General features: G+C 39.8%; 1 long non-coding RNA gene across 1 annotated transcript; it reads left to right on the top strand.

Moving 5' to 3' along the window:
• The first annotated feature begins 2,354 nt into the window (after nucleotides 1-2,354).
• On the top strand, nucleotides 2,355-9,607 carry LOC138133802 (uncharacterized). Its single transcript, XR_011160523.1, has 3 exons — nucleotides 2,355-2,856; nucleotides 2,916-3,126; nucleotides 9,008-9,607. It is a non-coding gene; the product is annotated as an uncharacterized lncRNA (long non-coding RNA).
• Nucleotides 9,608-21,165: the final 11,558 nt, after the last annotated feature.

The raw sequence follows: 21,165 nt of genomic DNA, 5'->3' as shown, positions 1-21,165 counted from the left end.
GTGTTTTGTCCAAAATGGCGGCAGACTAGCTCGAGATGCAAATGGCGTACCTGCAGGGTGGACAAACTTCGAAATAAAAATGCATAAATCGGTGGGAGGACGCCTGTATTTATTTTATGCATGCATGAATAAATACATTCTCGTTTTCATCTACAGTGCTGATTGATACAAAACCCGATCACATGATAAATTAAACAACTTGGCGGTGCGACTTTACATGACATAACAATAAAAATCCATAACAACACAATACATTTGTCTACCAACCTCTTGAGGAGGGTTGAAAGTAAAGTTCCCTTTCTTTTTGTTTTTTTTTTTGTCGGAACGAAACTACAACAAATAAAATAACAACGGTTGCTCAGAACCTAAACCCGTAATACAAGATCCAAGCGGCACCGTGAAACAAATGATAGTTATGTTATTACGAATAGACACTGTAAATGGGATGAGTAAAACCCCCAAAAATCATCCACAAAGGATGGCGCACCATAATCCTTTCAATCTCTAAAGTTACACAACATGTTACCTCAGATTGCGCAACACGGCTCAAGACTACAATGACAGACAATCTAATTCCCTAAATGAATATTACGCTCCTCTGACTCAGCTCTTCAAGATAACACGCGGTCTCCGATCGCGGAGTTAACCTAGTTCACGCCCCTCAGTCTCCTAATTTCTACCCTAGTAACGTCGGGTCGTCCAAGTCCCTGCGACACCTAACTCGTTATGGGTGCAGTGCCCTCGACTTGTGTCCTCCGAATCGCCCTTGTGGGTCCCACACCAGATGAAACAGAGGCCTTCCACCAAGGGCGGTCGAGAAACTACATGGCCAAGGTCACACGTCATGAAAAAGCCTCGTGGGTCCCACGTGGGCAATCTCACGTCGGCCCTTTTGATGTGTTCTCGTTTTTCATTGCAACGTGGATGACCTGCCCCCGAGTCGACACCCCTAACGTCGGCCAAACATGTGCCCCGTTTTTCCTTGTGGCAAATAGATGGCCGTTCCCGAAATAGACGCCCGTTTCCCTGTTTTCCATGACGGACGCAACCACGATTGGTTAAAAGTTTCTCCTTTCCTAACACCCAAAATTAAAATAGACTCGTCCGACCGATTCCATCTACCGCATAAATTTATTGCGACGGTGACCTCGAAACGACTTTACCCCGAGAATTTCCCCACGTGCTCTATATTTAGTTCTCCCGAGCTTATCGGAATAACAAAACGAAATAATACAGCAGAACAGATTCCTGATGGCGAGCGGTGGGGGTTACTTTGCGCAGAGCTTGCTCCGCCCAACTTACAGACGATTGCTTAAAATGAATTGACCCCGCAGACAGTGGTGTAGTTAAACCTTTATTCAAACTAAAAATATCAAAGCTGGGAAAAATACAAAATAAAGACAGCCGAATTTGACGTGCTTGACTGCTAAAGTGCGTCTATCGATATTTTGAAACGACTTTTTAACACTAGTTAACATTTTGGGTCGTTTATGATGGTCTCATTACTAGGGGATTATTTACCTACCCTGTAATAAAAACTCTCGATGGTACCTGCGGATTATTGAGGATCGGTTACTCACCACTTTTACGACAATATTTGTTAGCCGGCAATAAACCACTGAAGGAAGCAAAAGGTCGTTTTAAAATATCGATAGACGCACTTTAATAACAGGTTTGATGTTATTTGATGGCATTTTTTACTATTTACAATGACTGATTGAAATTTATATCTACAGGAATGCTACACCTACACCACTGATCAGCCACGACCAGTCAGGATAGAGCAACTGACTGTTGTCAACTGCGCATCCCCACCGCTCGCCATCAGGAATCTGTTCTGCTGTACCTGTTAAGCTACGGTTTCTTAGAAAAGTACGCAGCGCACAACACACGGTAAGTCGTGCGCCGCGCACAACCGCGTAAATCCAATCAGTTGATACTGGTGCAAGCGTTTTCTTAGAAAAAGTTCAGCTGAACGCATTGTTGGCGTATGAGTTGGGTGGTGTACGTCGTAACAGAGATAACGTAGAGATCGGCAAACGGATAGAGGATTTTGTCCGCAAGTCAACAAAATATTGTATGCTTGCTCTCTGTGTCACTAGCATGGAATTTACCTATTTCGATCTCCCTCCCACAGTTGCAGTCCACGCGTAGGTGGCAGCACCGTAGCTGTTTACGTCTTACGTCAACTACATTTGACAGTGACAAATAAATGACAATTCACAACAACAGTTTTGACATCTGTTAACACCTGTGCTAAATTTTCTACAAATTACTGCTCGTCTACGTTAACAACATTTTGATTTTGTTTCTCATGTGCGTTAAGTGATCAAGTGCTTTCATTATCCGTAAGTAGACTTATCTAAAAGTTATTATTGTGTAACGGTTGAAAATATGCACGTCATAAAATAATATTCGTTTATTTCCTAAAACTAGAAACAACGTAGACAAATGTGTTTAATAAAGTCTGTTCTTATTTTAGTTAAGATGCCGTCTTCGCGATTTTGTCTGGTCTGTGAGTCATCACAGGATGAAGTGCAGAGTATGCATCGTTTCCCTATCAAGTTGGGACAGGTACTGTTACGAGGTCTAATGTACGACCACATTAGGACCATCGTACGACGGTTGGTGAGGGCAAATGACGGGTCAGCGTGGGGGAGAGAGAGATTTGGTAACTTGAACACTGTCGGCACAAGTAACATCAACGGTAGACCCGCCGCGAATTAGTGTCCCAGGATAGTCGTGACAAAATCCCGGAAAAAGGTTTGCGTCATCGCCGTCGTGCGGATCAACCCTGGGACACTCGTAGTATATATCGCCGTTGAGCGGATCAAGGGGGGTCACCAGACCGAAAGAGTAAGTTGAAATTCCTTATCTCTCCGAAAGTAACAACCACGCCATTTTGTGGCGAGCAGGCTTCACCGTCAGCAGTATCACCACCGGGGACGAGAGACGCCGTTTCCTCCCCCAGGTCCACCTGGACCCATCACCCAGCAATAATCAAGACCACCGGACCACATCATCCAGCCCCGACATCGACCCTAGCCGGAGACTGCTCCGGGCGAGCACGGAGCTGTTCACCTGGGACCCAGCACCGGAAACCCAGCGATCCCCAGTGTGAACCATGTACGAGTCAGTTGAACAATATACCAGTTAAATCAAGCACATGTGTAAAACTATTCCCCCCCCCCCCTGCGGAGTCACACAGCGTTATGTACAAACCCTGGGCTTCTTAATAAGAGGGTTGTAACATCTGGTGCATCAGCCGGGAAATCATTATTGAAGCCCACTTAGGACGCTGCGTAGCTCTGAAAGAGGGACAACTAGGAATTTACTGTAAATTGATAGCACGTGAAATTTCAGCGAAGATCGACTGGGACGATCTGGATCGCGGATTGTCAGCCCGCCCGCCTGTGCTAGCATCTGTGAGGACCAGGAGAGGTGTCGGAGGCTGGAGACAGCGCGCGGTAGATTCACTTGGCGTGGACTTGGAGTTCCTGAGGGAGGAAACGAGCTACGGGAATTTGAGACCTTAGACGAAGATAGGTGAGGCCTCGTCATTCAAAAAAAGGAGTTATCGGGAGATAAGGAGTGTTTACAAGTTTTTGCAATATCGTCTCGGGTTTTCTCTCTCTCTATCCGCGTGCGTGACGAGAAAGGAAGATTCGAAAAGAACGACCAAATCGAAAGACGGTAAATTTCGTACCGAGGTCAAGGACTGACAAAAAACTTTTCGGGTTCTTATCAAACGTGAGAACATGGACGAATTAGACTATAGCTTACTGTCACGGGATGAATTAACTTACGAACTCGAACTGCGAGATTCGACGGTGTCGGAGGAAAATTCGACGGACGACCTAGTTAAAAATCTGCAGGGTTTGACATTGGCCGAGATAGATGTAACACCCCTGTCGTCACCGGCAATCACACCGGAAGCGGAATTTGCGAACTGCTCGAACGGAGTTGAGGAGATTGCGAAGTTCGTGAAAGCCGTGATTACGCGACAGTCGATCCCTTTGGTACAGGTCAAGCTCTGGCATTATCAAAGAAGAGTAGATGCGATGGCACATACTGCTCAGATGTATAGCGAGGAAACCGGAGAGCTGAAAGCACAGCTCGAGGACGTCTCGAAGAAGTTCGCGGCGAAAGCAAAATTCGTGCGGAACCCCGCGCCGGTCAAAACTCGCGAGGAGCGCCAAAAGCCTCGTATGAAGTCGTGCGCGTCTACGAAGGTGACAGTCAGCCGGTATTTAAATGGAAGATCCACTTCGACGGATCGACACGCGACGAAACCGCCGTGTTCGGGTTCATCCAGGAGGTGGAGGACCAAATGGAAATTTTGAACATTACCGAGCACGAGGTAATGCACGGTATGAAACATCTTCTCACGGGCGAAGCGCGCGAATGGTACCGTCTCGTTGAGGGCGACGTACGGACGTGGAGCGATTTTTGCAAGAAACTGAGAAAAGAGTTCCTACCACGCGATTACGAAGAAACAGCCCTCGAACGCCTGAAACAGTTTAAACAGTCATCCGACGAATCGGCCACCATTTTCATTGCGCAATTCAATCACAGGGCACACTTCTTACCGACGGCGCTATCGAATGAACGCAAACTCGAAATTCTTCGACGCAACATTCGACCCTATTACCAGGAAAAACTCTGGGATAAAGACATCAATACAATACAGCAGTTAATCAATTATTGCGACCGCCTTGACGACACGCGCCTAAACGTAGAAAAGTTCGCGAGGGGAAAGGCGAAAACCCCGAACCACGAACCCGAACGGAAGCGCACCACGGTAACGTGCTATCGGTGTGGCAAGGCGGGACACATGTCCAGAGAATGCCCAAGGAAACAGGAATGCACTGCGAAACCTTCGGGAATCGGCGAGAGGAGGTAACGGAGCGTCGGACCCTACCTCCCAACGGCGACACCGACGACGTGTTCGGCGCCACGCTAAACTTAATGTTAAGTAGTTTTAGGGGCGATGACGCCATTTATATGCCTGTAGAGGTAATCGGGATGAAGTTTTACGGGATGCTGGATAGCGGAGCTTCACATGTGATCGTGAACCACGAGGGGTGTCGAAAGTTAAAGGCCCTCGGCCTGGAGTTAAGAGAGAGCGCTACCACGAGTTGTGCACTGGCGGATAACACCACCGTAAACTGCGCCGGGACCATACCGACCCCTTTCAACGTTAAGGGAATATGCTGTATCATCGACGTCCTTGTCATTCCGTCGGTACGATACGAACTGATGTTAGGCCGCGAATTCTGGCGGAAATTCGGTTTACTTCCAAATATTCGTGACCTGAAGTTCTCCTTGGCCAACGATACGGACGGCAGCGGACCGAAACTGTGCTCCATCAACAGCGTGCAGTCTTGGGACGACTTGAGCGCACACCATCAACAAGCACTTCAACGGGCTATATCGCATTATTTCAAAGCAATCGAGGGAGTCGAGCTCGGGCGCACTAGTTTGATCGAGCACAGGATCGAATTGAAGGACGGTGCCAAACCTGTCCAATCTAGGAACTACCGGGTTAGTCCCTATGTCCAACGGGAGATGAACAAGGAATGGAAAGAGATGCTCCGACTCGGTGTTATTCGGCGAAGCGAGAGTGAGTGGAACTCTCCGGCATTTATGATCCCCAAGAAAGACGGCACGCGACGGTTCGTCGTAAACTACCAGAAGCTTAACGCGATATCTCAGCGACCCGCGTATCCAATCCCAAATATGACGGACATATTAGAAAAACTGGGTAACGCGCGCTTCATAACAACTTTGGACATTCGGAGCGCGTATTGGCAGATTCCGGTGGAGGAAATCTCACGGAAGTACACTGCTTTCAGCCTTCCCAGAAGAGGAATTTTCGAATTTTGCCGCATGCCCTTCGGCCTCCATGGCACGCCAGGCACTTTTCAAACGCTGATAGACAAACTAATCAATGTAGAACTTCAACCTTATGTATTCGGATACCTGGAAGATATCATTATCGTCACAGACACCTTCGAACAACATCTAGAGATGCTGGAAAAGGTGTTGGAACGGTTGCTAGGAGCTGGATTAGTCTTAAAGCGGGAAAAATGTAACTTTTGCAAGCCGGAACCAAAGTACTTGGGGTATATCGTCAACCGAGCCGGGCTGAATATCGACGCGGAGAAGGTTAAGGCCATTGTAGACATGCCGCGACCGAAAGACGTGAGGGGAGTAAGGCGATTGGTCGGAACGCTGACGTGGTTCCGAAAGTTCGTGCCGAATTTCGCAACTATCGTCGACCCTCTGGTGAACCTCACGCGGAAAGGCGTTCGGTTCAAGTGGTCACCGGAGTGCGACAAGGCCTCCCGCGATGTACAGAACGGTCTGGTGCGCGAGCGATGTTGGAATGGGCGCCGTACTCACACAACGGATAAACGGAAGCGAGAGAGCGATATGTTACATTTCGCGAGCGTTTACTAAAGCAGAGAGGAAGTTCTCGGCGACCGAGAAAGAGTGCCTAGGAGTCGTGTCGGCGATCGAGAAGCTCCGGTGCTATCTCGAGTTCACACGGTTCACTGTGGTGACCGACTGCTATGCACTCAAGTGGTTGCATTCCCTCAAGGACCCGCTAGGACGTCTGGGCCGTTGGGCCCTACGACTCCAGAATTTTGATTTTACAATCGAACACCGACCAGGCAAGGATAACGTGGTGCCGGATTGCCTCAGTCGTGCGATTCGGGAGGTGCACACTATAGCTCCCGACCCACTAGATCAACACGTGATCGGACGCGACCCGTGGTTCGACCTACTCTCGCAGGAAATACGCGCGAACCCATTGCGATACCCCAGTTTTCGCTTGGAGGGGACTAAAATTTTCAAGAAAATTGCTGCCCAAGACCACCTGAGCGAACGAACCGAAAGCTGGAAGATCGTGGTACCGACGCATTTGCGCCGCGAGCTGCTTCAACGATATCACGACGAAGCGCGGACAGGCGGACACCTTGGAGTGTACAAAACCTATCATAAACTACGCCAGCAGTATACGTGGCCGAAGATGCGAAGCGACGCCGCGCGCTATATCTCCAAATGTCGTACATGTGCCTCGGTAAAGGTGGAAAGACGGCTACCAACAGGCCTCATGGGCACCAGACCGCGCATCACGAGACCCTGGCAGCTGGTCAGCGCGGACCTCTTTGGACCATTGCCACGAAGTACGAACGGGCACGAGTACGTCCTTGTCATCGTGGATTACTTCAGTAAGTTCCCGCTATTCGTGCCCATGCGTCAGGTGACCGCCCGCAAAGTAATCGCAGAGATAGAGGAACGAGTGTTCCTCATGTTTGGCGTCCCGGAAATAATGATAGTCGACAACGGTGTCCAGTTCGGCCGGAGCAGAGAATTTAACGAATTCCTAGAGAATTACGGCGTTCAACCTCACTTTAACTCACTCTATACTCCGCAGAACAACCCCACCAAACGGGTCAACGGCACCATGAAGACACTTATCATGTCCTACATTGAAGACGACCAACGCCGCTGGGACGCCCAACTTAGTAAGGTGGCGTGTGCGATAAGATCCGCGAAACACGAAACGACAAGGAAGACGCCAAATTTCGTAAATTTCGGTCGAGAGGTAATCGACGACGGTAGGCGTTATGCGCAATTACGCGACCGCGACACCCTCTCCGAAAGCGGTTCCAACGAGAACGAACCAGAGGACGATCAACAACGGCGATACAGGTTGGCGGAGATTCGATACGACGTCACGAGGAAACTGGAACAAGCCAGACAACGCGCCAAACACGCGTATGATAGAAAGCGTCGCGACGCTCAGTACGAAGCCGGAGACGTAGTGTGGAAACGGGAGTACCCAACGATGGACTCCACGAAACACTTCAGTGCCAAACTCGCCAAGCGGTCCATTCCGGGTAGCCCGAAGAGTTGGACTGAACGTGTACGAGCTCGACGCGCCAGGGGGGCGCTCAGCAGGTCGCTGGCACGTTAAAGACCTAAAACCCTACTTGGCATCGGAAACAGAGTCGGATTCGGACGGTTCGATGTAGGGCACTCTTACACACAGGTACGCGCAGGACGGGGAAGCAACCCCATCCAATATCAACAACAAAACGGAAATTACAAGGGCCAGAGATTCGTGAACGCGAAACCGACCTAGTTAAAATGCGAAAGCGGTACCAGCGGACGATCACCCAGGAAGCCGCCCAGAACACCGTGAACAAACTTGAAACGTTGAGTAAACCGTACGCCACGGTACCGAAATCTACAACACCTACTACGCGAACACGAAAGCAAACGGTAAAGGCCCTGACAAACCCATCGGATCTCTGGGTTTGCCCTTCGAGGGGAGGGCGAGTGTTACGAGGTCTAATGTACGACCACATTAGGACCATCGTACGTCGGTTGGTGAGGGCAAATGACGGCTCAGCGTGGGGGAGAGAGAGATTTGGTCACTTGAACACTGTCGGCACAAGTAACATCAACGGTAGACCCGCCGCGAATTAGTGTCCCAGGATAATCGTGACAAAATCCTGGAAAAAGGTTTGCGTCATCGCCGTCGTACTTCGTCGTAATTATAGTATTGGAGTCGCATGTCTAATATACATACTATGACAAAATATGGCAGGAAAACATGGGCATTGAATACTGGTGATTGGTAATGGGTTTATACAGGGCTTTTTTAAATGATTCGTGTCACAAGAATGCTGTGTCGCCATTTTAATACATGAAGTCACAGCACATCTGATGCATGAACCATTTATCTACTCTCAAGGGTGTGCTTATTCCTTTCCTACCAATTGTATGTATAATCAGAAAGCAAGGTAACTGGTGGTTGTTCACTCCAGCTCATATGTTTATTAATTGTTAAACATGTGCTTTAAATTATTATCATTAATATATGCTTTCATTAGCTCTTTCCTTAATAAATGTAATAAGTTATGTTGTACAAATTGCAAGAGTAATTCGGTAATTTTGAAAAGTTATACCTCATTTTTTTTTTCCCCAACAGATAACCATGGAAGTTTGTGCGCCCCAAATGGCTGTATCTGCAATGCACTCCTTCACTCCCAGTACACCGAAAGGGTCTGTTCCACAAAATTTATTTAAAGGAATGAAGGATATATCCCGAACAACTGCTACGCCAAGGAAATTGAAGCTAATGGATATGATATGCAGAAAATAAGATCACGTGAGGAAATTGAAGACGATATGCAAAAAAATCTAATGACTTCAAAGCCTTATGTGCCTTTGACAAGTCTCAAGTGGTACAGAAACTATTTAAGGGCATGGCTATGAGCACAGTGAATTTTCTAGTGTCAGAGTTGAGGAATGCACGGCGCGAACCCAGGGGACGACGGGGGTCGGGTGCAAGAGGGTCTATGCAGTGGGCGGGCTCAAGAACAGTAAATCACTGGATGTACACTAATAGTAAAAAGTACAAGCCAGACACAATTATTTTTTAAGATACATTTTGTTTCCTCGCCGGCTTAGCTTTTACAGTACGAGGCGATAATATTGGTTGGTCTTGACCACGGTAGAGAATAATATAGGTAAGACGACGAAGCGTGTCCAGCGCTGAGATTGTGTCCCTCGAACGCTAGACATGTGCGAGTGAAAGATCAATATAAAGGATATAAGCAATAAGTTTAATGTTTATGTCAAAATTAATTTATTATTTTTTAGTGATGAGAATAAATAGTTATTTGTACTAGTTACGAAAGCCATACTTCTTTACTGAATTTGCAGTTTAATCAACCAAATGAGTGAAAAAAAAAGAGACTTTCATAACGTCAACGTGTTATACACACTATTTTTTTGCAAATCGTTGTAAGTTGAGAAATTTGGCCTAAAAGGATTTATGAAAAATTAAAAAAAAAGTGGGTATGCTTTGCCAATCATCTCCAAGGAGATAGAAAAAAATTATGCAACTTTTATTACGATTTTTCGTTTAAAAAAGTGCAACTTTCATTACGATTTTTTGTTTAGAAAAGTGCTATTTTCATTGCGATAATTATGCAAAAAATAATATTACAAAACTGATTTCAAAAATACAAAAAAATTGTCATAAAAAAAAAGAAAGTCAAGACTTCAAGCGCAATAAATATTTAATATTTTTATCTCATTTTGATTTCATTTTATTCCCTAACCTTTACTCCCAGAAACTGATGCAAAAGAAAACTAAAATAAGAGATTCAATAACAGTGAATAATTAATATGCGAGGTACCATTAGTTAATACAGTCTTTTTGAAATTCGTTTGCCGTATTTACGTTAAACGTTAAAAGGTTTATTGCCTAGATACATCACTATTTTAAGTCACCTTATTGGTTTATAAAGTCGTTTACCGTTATGGTACTAACAGCAAACCTATTCAAGAACTCTTTAATCCTTGTCTTGGTTTTTATATTAATTTACACGCCGAAATTAGTGAGCCGCTGCAGCACTACCTTCTCCGTCTCTTTCTAACACGATCGTCTACCACTCCAGAGTCACTGCTTGGCGCTTCGTCGTTTTACCTTATATTATTCTCTAACGTGGTCTTGACTAACTACCATATATTTTATTATGTACAGTTGCGGCCGTTGAAAACTCAGACACTTTGACAACGCCAAACTTTTGGCTTTGTAAATGGTATTGAAAGTGACGTTTCTCAAAATGTCACTCAAATATTATCCACATTAATTTCTCTCGCAATGGCTCTTATACTCACACCGTCCCTCAGTCAAACACATTTTTGCAAATCAGATAATTGCGGCATTTCAAAAGTTACGCGCGATTCTGACCTAATATGTCAAATACTGACACTGAATTTATAATCCTTGATGAAAATCCTGTTTACGCTAATCAAATTTCGGAATTTATACAGAGGGTTTAAATCTTTCCTGTCTCAGATTTCAACGGCCGCAACTGGACATACACAATACCTACATACATTATTACGTATAGACTTCAAGGTACATTATCAAATTATACATTTTATTTTCTCCACTGAAAAAAATGAACTAACAAAAATCAATCAATCAGATTCAACCTGGCAAATAACATTTAAGTTCATTTAAGTAATCAAGTTGGCTTTGACTTTATTTTTTAAAAGACAACATCGTAAATTAAGTTGGTTAGACAAAGATAGCGACAAAGATCAAAGCCAATTTGATGAACTTTTCAATTGAACTAAAAAATAAAAAAATATAATGCAACAAATGTTCAAAATGGACATCGTTTGTTTCTTGGCCAATTGCAAATCGATAGTAACATGCATCCCTTACGTTTTATAACATTTACGTAAGCAATGTAGTAGACATGGAATTAGGCAAATCACACCGGAAATGTTACGAAATGTAAGGGATGGTTACTATCGTTTTGCAATTTGCCAAGAAAGAAACGGTGCCCATTTTGAGCATTTGTTACATTAAATAGAATTCAACTTATAAATTAGTTTTTATTTTTTAGCACGTAGGCTTTGAAAATCATCAGGAAACAAATAGTGCGTTGTATTCCTTGGCGTACCCTTAGTTAGAAGTGGTTGCGCACTTCCGGGAGGAGATATGCAATAACCATATGCGCCAAAGCGTGGCCAAGAAAAAACAAAAATCGACCTGTTTCGGGATTTTTTACAAAAACCGCCTATATCCAAGTTATGAATTTTATTCCAGTTAAAGTTTTCACACTGTATGTCAAGAAGATTCAAAAGATGTTTCAGATCGTATTTCCGCTAAAACCGTAGGAAAAAAAAAATTTCGTATTTCTTTTTGTTTATCCTTTATTGCTTGTAGGATATAAGGAGGCTCTCGTATTTTCATATTTCTTGTATGCCTTGTATCTACTAATTCAGGCAAAATTTTGTTGCAAGATAAAAGATTAATCTATGTCTCTCTACAGTCCATTCCATTTAAGTATGCAGTGTAGAATAGCATAGGGACAATTTTCCCGTCGTTGATTGGTTAAAATGAGAGAAAAGTTTACACTAGGCAATGTTCGATTTTTGATACTTCTGTAAAATTTTGATATTTGATAGATTTTTGGGTTATTAGTATCAAACTTATCGAGTTTTTGTATCAAACGGATCATTAAACTACAATTTTGTTATTAGAATACCACTACCGTAAGTTCCTTTTTTTTGTTAATTTTGCTTGGAATGTATGTTTTCAAATTTGCCGCGTTCGTTAGTGTGAAACGTTCTCCATTCGAAGCGACATCTACTGCATTCTTAAATGGAATGGACTTTAGTATTGAAATTTGCATTTTTGGTTTATGTCCATCACAAATTTTAGGTCAAATATACTGAAAAATGTACAACTTCAAGACGTAAAACAACTTTCAAAATAGATTTTTTGTTAAACAACACTAGAGAGACAAAGATATAAGTTTTATCTTTCTGACAATATAATTCATGTATCACGTGATCATGAATGATCCAATGAAAACGCGTAAAAGTCCTTAGTTGCATGGCTATCACAGCGATTATAAAAAACAAAAAAATTATTTTCTTATTTACTTTCGTCGTTACGATTTTTGATTGAAATAAATTTGTCAATTTGACAAATAAATGAATAATTTTGTATTTCATTCATTATATGTATTGTCTCATCGAATATAACACGTGGTATGATTAATCATCGATGATATTAAATTCGTGAAATTGAAGCAGGACATTTCACTCGTCCTTCGGACTCGTGAAATCTCCAGCACAATTTCACTCATAATATCATCGATAATAATCATACCACTTGTTATATTATAGCTGAATATATCATGTTTTGATTGCAATAATTAATACAAATGGCTATTTATTTTTTATTTTAATGGGACTTCGAACGCATGTTTTACTGCACCAATGCCGCAGTAGGGATTGGTCTTAACGCTAACAATATCATGTAACATTAACTTTCATCACATCGCCACTGTGAACGGTCTACACTGAAATACATGTAATTTTGAATTTCTAGATCTAACGTTAACATTAACGTTTTAACATCGACGTAACGATAACGCCCTTGTGAATGGGCCTTTAGTAAAAAGCAAACGTACGTTTTTCATCTTGCTGCAAATCTGAGTCATAGGTAAAAACCTGTTTAGGACCCCAACATCTGGCGGCCACACGGAAATGACGACACAAGCCCTGCAATGAACAATTAATTTTTTGATCATCCACTTTTAATTTCTGGAAAAAATGTTCGCAATTCATGAACAAAATGTTCTTGCACAAAATTTAAGCTTTCATTCGAAAACAATCATCTGAACAAGAAGTCTAGATTGGAAGTTGGTTTCGGTGTGGATCAAAGATATAAACGAGCTGCCTATGGACAACGAAAGGGTGTTTTTTTACAGCGTGTGGAAAAATGGTAAGTTACCTACTATTGGGGACAAAATACTTTGGTCGTCATTCTTCTGTCACTTCAAAACAAATTAATGTAAACCAAGCATTAACGTCAAGTCAATAGTGATGACAATTTCAAAATATTGACTTTTCTCTTGTCAAAAATATGGCACCTTCCACCATTCAAAAATTTAGAATCATCTCCCTTGTTTCTGGGGGATTGTCCATGGGCCAAATTGCCTTGTGGAAACCTTTTCAATTTTTCCTCCTAGGAATATCTCCTTCAGTTGTCCATTTTTCGGTATTTATCATTTTGCAATGATGAGTTTGACAGTGACAGTGGTTGACAGTAGAAAAAATAAGGTTAACCGTCCTAATGCTTGCTTTACAACTTTATGTCATCAAGTGACTTTGACGACCAAAATAATTTGTCCCCAATAGTACGTTACGTTATTGCTTTTAGTGGTTTTCATAAAAATTTAAAATGATAATTAAGTCATATTAAAAATTAAATTAAATTAATAGTTATTTATTATACAAGCGGGCTAAATGAATGTTTAACGAGCGATGCGTTTAACAGCGCGAGTGGCGAAGCCGCAAGCGCGTTAACATCGCAAGTTAAACATTCATTTAGCCCGCGAGTATAATACAACTGTTTATCCAATTTTACACTAATAAACCTCTCCAATTTGAGTGTAATTTTTTTAAATCAAGTCCGAAGCTTGTGTCACTAATCAATCACCTATGATTGTCGAGTCGCTGAGTGTGATTTTTTGTTGCCATGGGTTTATTGACAGGAGAAAAAAAAATCGGTGTGACAGTGAATTATTTTATCCAATATTACCCCTAATAAAATTAGGTCTTTACGGCGTATCAGTGTGTAGAAGATGGAAATCTAGAAAATGGATGATTGTGGCCATGTTTTCAACAAGAGGCGCGGGTGGCGCTGCAACTGGACTTCCAACCTCGAGCCGGCCTCTCTACCATCGGCCGATTTCCCTTTACGCGTCAACCACCGCTATATAAGCTCGCGCTCGACCATTACCTCCTAAAGAACAAGGCCTGACGGCTGGCCCGAGACGTGTTTACTAGTAGCATTGACTATAAAAACATTAAGACTTGCAACCTTATGGGAACAAAATACGCCCGAAAATCCGCCTGGCACTGGGATGGTGACACCAACGCAAATCCGCCTGGTTTTTGTCGGCTCCGCTCGTGGATTCGTTTTCATTTGTCTCTCTACCGTCGCACGGTGCATTTCTAGTAATAATGTGCTCGGCGCTCAAATATTTATGAATAAAAATAAGTTATGTGGGGGTTTAGTTGTTACAAGCTGAGTTGTATATAAAATAAAAGCTTATGTATAGTCCTACAGAAACTCTAGTGGAATTCGGCTTTGGTTGTAAATTTAACAACAACAACCGAAGAATAAGATTTTATTATCAAGTAATAACCGTTGTCATAAACACAACTACCACTACTTGTAACATTGCGAACCCCAAACTGACAACCCTCATTAGCATTTATCAGTAGGATTATTGCTGCACCATAAAATTCTATTTTTCAAGTGACAAACATAAATTTACAACCAAAGTCGAATTCCACTAGAGTTTCTGTAGGACTATACTGAGGTTTTAAAATCCCAAGACCGTACAAAATCGTCCGATTCCAAAGGGCATTAAACTTAAAAAATGAGTTAGATAGATGATCATCAAGAAGAAGAAATTAATATTTGTTTGCTATATTGTTGAGCAATAGTGTTGTATACCTAATATATTAATGTTCTCAAAATGTCGCTTACGAGGGGACGGAATAGAACAAAACTTGAAACCTCAATATCTCAGTTTCACATGGTTAAAAATATAATTAATTTTTCAAAAAATAGTATATTATGATACAAGTTTATAAGGAAGCCTTTAAAGCACGCGCGACGAGTTTAAGCACGACGCGCAGTGGAGTGCTTTTAATGTCGCAAGTGCTTTAAAGGCCCTTATAAACGTGTATCATACGCTATTTTTTATTATACCAGCATTACAATCTCAAAATTATAACAAAAAGAGTAAATTGAAATACCTTTTTCGAAGTAATCTGTGTCATTAATCGTTGATATAGAAATGGTCAATTGTTGTTGTTTCGTTGCCATGTATATTTGTTCTAAATTGTGTGTAAATGTGTATTTATCATTGTTCAAAATGTAGGTGAATTTGTTGTTACCTAAGCAACCCTTAAAGCTTTAGTGTTTTAAAGGCCCTTTTTCGCACGCATTTTAGTGTCAAAAACAGGGATTATGATTCAGGTATAATAAAAAAATTCGTTTCCATCACGATATCTCCAAAACAAAGCCTCTAATCAAAATTTTCTATTCTTTAGAAAAGGTTGTGATCATATTAATACCGGATTTAAAATTTTATAAATTATTATAATGAAGTTGCATAATTAAATGCAATGCTATGTAAATTTTCGGTGATCCTCTCCAAGTTATTGTCACGCGTCCCCACCTCAGTGACCCTGTTTTATTTCACTTTTTGCCATAGCTCCATTTCGCTCTGTTCCATTGCATGAGTTCATGCCCTTTAAACTTCATATTCGCCATTTGAATCTTCGCCGAGTTTAGTGTTCAAATCCTTGGTTCAATCTTCAATCTGAGATTCTGAGGTGGTAATAATTAGCTTGCCGAAATTAGGGTTGCCATTACAAAATGCCGAGCTATCATCATAAGTGTTGTTACGTCGGTTGCACTAACATCTCGAGTAAAAACTGTGGAACATCGTTTTTTTAAATTTCCAATACGTGATGATAAAATAGTTTTAGAGTGGGTGAAAAATTGTGGTAATATAAAACTTACAGACAAAGACATTAGCGAGTTAAAATTTAGAAAAGTATGCGAGAAGCATTTCCACGAACATGATATCGTCGTTTCTACAAGGAACAAACACTTAAGGAAGAATGCAGTCCCAAAAAAATCGAACAGAACAGGTAATAGTTATTTACGAACCAAATTCGGGAAGACTATTGTTCCACATGAGCGCATTTGTCTTTACTAGATGAAATATCATCTCCACCGGCCAAGAAGCTTCGTGCAGAACAATCTGCTGAAAGAAATGGAATCGAACAAGGACAACTTTATACATCCAGCCCAAAAAGTTGTAAAACTTACCAAAGAAAAAGAAAGTATCCTGATCCCGATGTTCATGTACACTCATCAGATACGGCAAGTGAGAGATCCTCAAAAATTAGCGATAGATTTTTGTTCATGCCTTCGTCATCTTTGACTCCAAGATGCTGTAAACTTCGCCACAAAATATGCGATTTAAGGAAAGAGTTACGCTATAGCAATCAAAAAAATAAGCGACTAAAAAAAAGCAGGTCATTGAAAACCTCTGTAAAGGGATATTTTAACATTGTAATGTCATTGTTAGTGTTAAGAAGTACAGCATTAAAGACATTTGTTACAATGCAATGTTTTCATACACATAAAACACCGTGGACAAGAAAACAAAAACAATTAGCTCTTAGTATTTTTTACAAATCTCCATCCGCTTACAAATTTCTACGAAATAATTTAAAATTTATATTACCATCTGAAAAAGCTATTTACAATTGGCTAAAAATTACAAATTTAAAAACAGGGCTAGATACGAAGTTAATAGAACAGTTATCCGAAAAGGCTAAAAGTATGAATGACAAAGAAAAAGAAGTTGTTCTGTTAATGGACGAAATATCGTTAAAAAAAGATTTAAAAATTAACTGGACTTTAGACGAAATTGAGGGATATGAAGACTTGGGTACATTGGGAAAATGTAATAAAATAGGTAACTCTGCACTTGTGTTCTACCTGCGGGGACTTTATTATAAATGGAAATTTCCATTTTGTTATTACATAAGTGCCGGCCCAATTGTAAAGGAGAAACTGAAGCAGATAGTTGAAGGAGTTATAGAAAAACTGTTATCTATTTCTATAAAGCCAAGGGCAATTGTTTGCGATCAAGGGTCTAACAATAGAGGCGCATTTGCACTTTTGGGGACCAACAAGGAACGTCCATATTTTTTTGTCAACAACTCTAAAATTTATACCCTTTATGATGTACCACATTTAACAAAATCTGTTAGGAACAATCTTATGAATCCAAAGATAATTTTTTTTGTTGAAAATAAAAAAATTTCGTGGGACGATATTAGACAGGTTTATGAGATCGATAAGAAAAGTAACACGACTAGAGCTCTCAACAAAATTTCGGATATACATTTAAACCCGAATGCTTTCCAAAAGATGCGAGTGAAATATGCTACACAGATTTTCAGCCACACAATGTCGTCAGCTTTACACACTGCAGTGCAATTGAAACAGATTACTAGCGATTCTGCTACGGATACTGCGAAATTTATTGAAAATATGAATAACATTTTTGATGCACTAAATAGCAGACATTTCCTAGATCGCAACAAGAATAAACGTCCGTTATCAGTATTTAATAAGAACCCTGAAGATATTCTAAAAGAAGGTAAAAAGTTATTTCAAAACATAAAACTTACGTCGCAAAATTTAAAACCAAAGTCTAATGTCTATTGCATTGACGGATTTATTTTGACAATTAATGGAATACTATCACTTTGGGAGGATTTGAAAAAAGAAAACATCAAATATTTACTTACTTCACATTTAAATCAGGACTCAATTGAAAACTTTTTTTCTGTAATTCGTAGCAGAGGCGGATACAATCCATTTCCAACTGTCCAGCAATTCAGAATTTCGATGCAACACAATATGTTCATAAGACTTCAAAAAGACATAAACGCAAGCAATTGCGAAGTAGATGAAGACATTGAGAACTTAGAAGTGAGCAATTTAAATAATGCTGTAGAGTCATCATACGTACCAGGTGGGTAAACCCTATTTATTGAAATGTTCTGTATATTTTGATTTTGATGTATGTTGTTTAGATTTTAGTAGTGATGTAGAAGGCACACCATTCTTAAACAATGCCCCAGTAACGACAGATTATGAAGGTATAGTATTCTCTGTGTGTGAGTGTGTGTAACGTATGGGACTAAAGTTTAAACAATATTGAATGTTTATCTGTAATATTGAGCAAATCTTCAGTTCTTTAGGGTTAATTCACACACTACGAACTTTTTCTCCAAACTTTAGTCCCATACGTTATTGAAAATATTTATTTATTATGCTTAAAGGTACTCGTAATGTCTTAGCAAATGAATGCTTGGAAGATGAAGACAGACAAGTGGAAGATGCAGTTTTAGATGATTCTCCAGCTTCGTTACAAACATGTACAAATACTTACGTGGCTGGATATTTAGCAAATTCTGTACTAAACAAATTTAAATGCAATTATTGTGCAGATGTACTTTTAAAATGTTTAGAGGAGCCTTTAGAAGAAAATGAAGCTTTTATTTTCGCTAAAGATTTTAATATTACCCACATCAAATATTTGAAACGACCATCTAATGAATTTAATGCTTTTATAAGCATTCTGATACCTTACATAACAATTTTTTGGAGAAAATGACAAATTTTACTTCAAAAATTTAATTTAATTTTTAATGTAAAAAATTTAATTGACCTCAAACAAAAACAAACAAACATCTAAGGTTAACAATAAAATGTAACGCAAATGTTGAAATTGCCCCCCGCCAACTATTTAGCACTCACACAGGAGTGTAAACATTGTACACCGCGCTCAATAATGTTAGGGCTAATTTGTTCTATTTCAGCGCGAATTCTGTGTCGTAAATCTTCTAAATTGTTTGGTCTATTGAAGTAAATCCCCGATTTTAAATAACCACATAGAAAAAAAAATAAATACATAAAAAATTAAATTAAAGTTTTGAAGTAAAATTTGTCATTTTCTCAAAAAAATACGCAGGTCTATCAGAAAGAGAAAAAAAAGTGGAGGTTGTCATTTAAAAAAATTGGTGATGACGTAATAGCTCAAAAATGGATGACGTCATGAGCAAGTGAAGTAACTTAAAATAAGTATTACGAGAAATGAAAATTGACCTGTTTCAGCGTGTTCGACAAATGTCATTAGTTGTGAAATTATAGAATTTATTCCATAAGTAATTTCCACACTGTATGTACTCGTAGGGACTGTAGCAGTCTAAAGACAAACATTTTGAGTATATAGTTTTTTTGTATTTTTGCTAAAATTTACCTACTTTAAATGCTTTCTTCTTCGTCATATTCATCCTCATTTAAACAAGAAACATTGTTCTGACATTTTTTGCAAGAACAATCACTCCAAGATCTTAAGCCTTCCTTCATGCACATACATTTATTGTTTAATTATTTTTTTTAATTTAAGATGGATAGATAAGCAATACCATTACAAAAAAAAAGCAAAATATTATTTTTCGTCGATTCTCCTGTTCCTATAAAAAATGTTAAGAAAAATGTCTTCAAAGTAAATCAATATCAAAAAATATTATTTTTATACTAGTTTGAATTGCAGTTCATTTCTCTCTTTTTTTACTTCCTGCTCTTTTGCAAAATATGCTCATTTTAAGTATGTCAAAAGATTTATGGGTTTTTTTAGTGCACATATGTACCTACTTGAAAATGAAATTTGCAAGTGTTACCAGCGATGCATTTTTTAACGTTTTAAAATCGGCAAAAAAAAACAGCATACAATGTCCTTCTGAAAAATCTAGAAACATTTAAAGAGTTAGGGAAGTTAAACTCGATGCCTATGACCGAGGCTGTTAAAATTTCTACTAAATTCGCACTGGCTTTTTAAAAAAATAAAACTGAGACCATTAACATATTAAACCAACTGAGGTATAAACTGACTACAACCTCCAATATGTCTGCTAAAAAATTGCCACCAACAGATGATGCTTTCGGTCAACATGTGCTAAGGTATTAACATTAAAAAATAATTATTATTATGTAAGTACTACGTACTTCACTCAAATTTTAGATGCATTTATCAATTACGTATATCGTTGTGTAGTCATGTATAGTTTGTCCAGCGAGATTGGTTGACATAAAATTCATTAAATTCTACGTAGAGCAAGAAGTAGCTAACGCAGGTAAAATTTGAAATATATCCTTCTAGCAGTTTATAACATTTTTGTCATGAACTTATGCTCTAATTAATGTATTCTAGTGCGTTTTCTAGTGTTGGGTTAATTTAATACAATTTAAAATCTCCCAATCTAAATAAGGGCATTTTACAACCTGTTTTAGCTACAATGGATCCCATACCTAATGGCATTAGAAAACTGATGAACATTTTTTGCACAGACCAATGATGCCAAAATAATAAATGTATGTGCATGAAGGAAGGCTTAAAATGTTGCAGATTGTTCTTGTTTAGGTATATGAGAATGAAGATGACGAAGAAAGCATTTAAAATAGGTAAATTTTAGCAAAAATACAAAAAATTTACCTACTCAAAATTTTACAATTATTGTTTTTAGACTGCTACAATCTCTACATCGATAGACGACTAAATACGCGTGCCGGGTTATATCTGCCTGCCAGGAGACGCCCGGCGCGTTCGTTCGTCGAATAAAAAAAATTATTTTCTCAAAAAGTATACGGGCTACCGACTTAATTCTTTTTTTAAAAACTTTTACAATACCATAGTTACATTTGACTCGCTGCATGTGTATCGAAATTTTCAACATTTCACATAGGTCCCAGCAGAGTGAAGTTTACGATGCGCATTTTTGATTGATCTAAATTTATTAATTATTTTTTTCAAAACTATCGATATTTACGAAATTTCCGATTCACTATTGGAAGCGCTGTACTTTTTACTACAAATATACAGAAAATCATAATTATAGCTTCAATAGTTGAATTAACACAGCGTTAAATGTTACGAGAAA

The sequence above is a fragment of the Tenebrio molitor genome, chromosome 6 (assembly GCF_963966145.1).
Source record: "Tenebrio molitor chromosome 6, icTenMoli1.1, whole genome shotgun sequence".
Taxonomy (NCBI): domain Eukaryota; kingdom Metazoa; phylum Arthropoda; class Insecta; order Coleoptera; family Tenebrionidae; genus Tenebrio; species Tenebrio molitor.
The sequence above is the reverse complement of the archived record's forward strand: the minus strand, read 5'-3'. Positions and strand labels throughout refer to the sequence as shown.